This window comes from Fukomys damarensis, unplaced genomic scaffold (genome assembly GCF_012274545.1).
Source record: "Fukomys damarensis isolate Sample0158 unplaced genomic scaffold, DMR_v1.0_HiC HiC_scaffold_16, whole genome shotgun sequence".
Classification (NCBI taxonomy): Eukaryota; Metazoa; Chordata; class Mammalia; order Rodentia; family Bathyergidae; genus Fukomys; species Fukomys damarensis.
This window is the reverse complement of record NW_022900928.1, coordinates 27,815,210-27,819,104: the sequence shown is the minus strand read 5'-3', so window position 1 is coordinate 27,819,104 and position 3,895 is coordinate 27,815,210.

The window sequence follows — 3,895 nt, the reverse complement described above, 5'->3', positions numbered from 1 at the left end:
CTACATACTACATAGTGAGTTCCAGGTCAGTCTCAACTACATAGTGAAACCCTGTCTCAAAAAACCAAAAAAAAAGAAAAGAAAAATAAAGTTAAAAGAAAGAGAAATAAATTTGCATGATAAATCCAATGTTGAATTTGGACTTATTCTTTGATTTTGAAGAACCTGTTACTGGACTTGCACTGCTTATCTCCTCATCTTCTTTAGAATGAGTTCTCTCCAAGGAGAGACCTAAACTCCTCATGAAAAACAGACTCTTATTGAATTGGTCCTTCTTCTGATAGGTTGGAGTGCCTACTTGGGCCATCTAGGAAGGGGACCCACAGTGGAATAAGAGATGGAAGACGTATTGGGAAACACCTGTGAAGGATAAAGAGATGAGGCAACTAGGTAAGTTGGAAGGCCTCAAACTGTGATGCAGGTCTGACACTAGTTTTAAAAGAGGAGGAAGGAAGGAGGTTTGGGTAAGAGTCACAGACTGATACAGTTCTGAATTGTCTCAGCTGGGCTGATGTGGAGCAGAGATGCCCAACTGAAGAGACTCGTGTTGTGCAAGAACAACATGGCTTTCATATGGTGTAGTGCACATTTGGTGGCAGGGAGATAGGGCAAATGCAGGAGGTGGGAGTTAGGATAAACACTGAAGTAGATCCCACTGCAGCTAGAATCCAGCACTTATACTCCTCCCTGGGGTTTCCCCTGTGGGAGATCTGAGTAGCATACTTCCCACTGCTGCCACATTGCACATGCCTACACTGTGAATTCTGAAAGTGGGCATAGAAGCCTATTGAGCATATTTATTATAAATATTTATTGAGTGCCTAACATGTATCATGCTAGGCACTGCAGTAGACCTTCCCTCTCTGGTGAAATAACTAAACCTAAAAAGGGCTAACGTGGCAAGGTTTCAGGAAATCAGGTGAGTTTTTATGGCCATTATTGTCAACAATAGGCATGTCTTAATAACATCTGTTGCACATTAACACTGTGTCAAGCTTAGTAAGACAGAAATAACCCTCAGGGAGCTCAAGGCAAGTTTGCAATAAAATATCCCTTCCCCTTGAGGAGCTCAGAGAAGACTTTTAAAGACTTTTCATGCCCATCACTGGATGCTCCAAGGAGAGGGGAGCCTTTTAGTAGAACTGGCCCCAGGAGTTACCAGAGAGACCTTGAAACTTAACTGGCAGCCAACTGAGTGGTGCAAGGGCATGCTCCACCCCCAGGACCCTGCCAGCCAAGATTCGGGGTTTACTGACAGGCAGGCCAAACACCTGTTGTGACTCTTGGATTTGATTCAAAATTTAAAAAAGAGAATGAAAATGGAAGGAATTGGAAAAGAGGGATTTGTAGTTAGAAGAGGTAAGACAGCAGACTTTTAAAAACCCATGCCAACATTCATCCTAATCAGCTAGCAAAAAAAGAAAGTGTCAGTGGTAGAAAGAATGCTGAATACGATATCTAAACTCTGCTTCTTATTGCCTGGCTGACCTTTGTTACTCAATGCTACTCCTTGGCTATAATCTGCAGAGCTAAGGCAGACACTTCTCAAAGTTCTTCCCTTTGAACAGTCTAGGATTTTAACAGCTTCCCTAAAATCATCTTGGAAGAACCTGAAGAGAGGCATGAAAGAGAAGGGGAATACATTGAAAAGAATTTCTTGTGAGTCCAGGAATAATATATCATAACATAGAATATTTAGCATAACGTAAGAACCTAACAACCTACCTTAACATGCATTACGATAAGCAGCAGAGTCTAGGAACAGGAGGGCCAGTAACATTTTTAAAGCAGAAGCTAATTTTATGGACAAGATACCCAGGGCATCAAAATATGACTCTGTTCTATCTTTATATAGAGGTACAATTGGTTGAAGAAGGAAAACAGTTCCAACTGTCAGCTGGTTCTAAAAGATCTGAAGTTCATATATATTCTATCAACATATGAATTTCCAATGTGACTAAAGCAAACTGTCTTTGTGTTTTACCAAGCCTTCCACCAGTTTTGCCTTGTAAAACAAAACAGTTGTACTCCACCTTTAAATTTCCATTTGCTACTTGTGGTTTTTTTTTCCTCCAGGCCTAAATTTTAGGATTCTCAGAATAACAAGAGTGTATGCAAATGAGAACCAAAACCTGTCATGTAAAGGTACAAGATCCCAACGATGAATGTAACTATACTGTATACCTGAAATGTACCAATAAACTCGAGGAAAAAAATAAAATAAAATAAAATTAGCTGTAGAAAAAAGTGTATGCTCCTTTATTTACTGCTTCCATTGAACTAAAAAAAGAAAAAAAGAAAAAAAAAGCCACAGACTCAAAAACAAAAACAAACAAACAAAAGCACTTGCAGTCAAAGGAATGACATAATTAACAACCAATCATGAAGAGGCTATACAACCCCCAGGCCTTCAGATACTTTACCTCCGAGGCAAGGCTCTTCAGAGAGGATCAGGTTTTCTCTTGGGATTTCTTTCTTTTTGAATTAAGCACCACTGAGGGTTAGAGGCCAGAAACACAAACTCTTAACCTAGTCCCTGGTAGGCAAATAGGTTCTAGGGATATTAAATTACCTGTAGGGAGAGAATACTCTGGGCTCTGTGAGAAACCAGACTAAAGACAAAGGAAACAGGAGGATTATGGTGTCAGTGTGGACATCAGAGCAGCCACAGGAGGGCTGTGCTGCCTCAATAAATAATGGCATATTTGGCAGCCGACCCAGTTCTTAATCAGGCCTGGGGCCTACAGGTAGGCAGCCTGCTAACTTTGTGCTGTCACAGCAGCTACTACAGATTTATAAATTTTTAAGACAATTTTCTAACAACTGCTGTTCAACAATTTTGAGTAAAGGGCCCTTTTTATTTTCTGACTCACAGAAAGGTGTATAAGGACTGGCAGCAACTCTATTGAGAATCCTTTCCTAATTCTTTTAAGTTTAGTGCCATCAAATCTACCATGTTTGGGGCCAGGGATTTAGCTCAGTGGTTCTGCCATCTGCCACCTTCCTTGTAAGCGCAAGGTCCTGAGTTCAATCCCTGATACCAAAGAAAAAAAAATCTACCATGTTTTATTCTAACTGCCTGCTTACTGATCTATATACATGTTAGAGTATCAGCTTTGGGTGGGCAGAGACTGTTTTGCTCAACACTGCATCCTAAGCCCTGGAATGGCACTTAGCCCTTCGAGCCTCTTTGGAGGTTCTAACAGGGGATCATGGCTACTCAAACACCATGACTTTGAATAAGGAAATGGTTTTCCTCTATTGGGAATGGTCATCCTCTTTGACTAAGTGCACGGCTTGGGGAAGGATGTGCATGGAGCAGTGAGGGAGGAAGGGGACACCTGCGTAGCTAACCAGATCAGCTAAATCAACTCTGGCGATCAGTGGGGTGGCAGATGTCTCAGTCAGATCACCTTCACATTCTTGAACAAGTATTCTTGATGTAAATAGGACAATTCTGCCCTGTCTACCTCAAAGGGACAGTAATTCGAAAGTACCAGGTGGAAAAAAAGTTATTCCAGCCTTTGTTCACAAAGGGGACCCCAGTAATTTCCATAGCCTTGTGGAAAATACATTGCCAGATTTTTTTTTCTTTTTTTTGTACCAGGGATCAAACTCAGGTCTTTGTGCTTGCGAGGCAGGCAGCGGAACCACTGAACTAAATCCCCAGCCCACCAGACATGTTACTGTAATATGTATACATTGGTCACGGTCAAATGGCTAAGTTTTCTATGGGAAAACAATGAAGTTTTATTTAAAAGGCTCTTGGTACAAAACAAAATTAAAGCACAAAGGGTTTCATGTAACTGATACTCATTGTTATTTCATGGTGTATATGCCTTCTGGGTATACAGTCTTTTAGGATATTGTTTATGGTAATGATCTTTTTGACTCA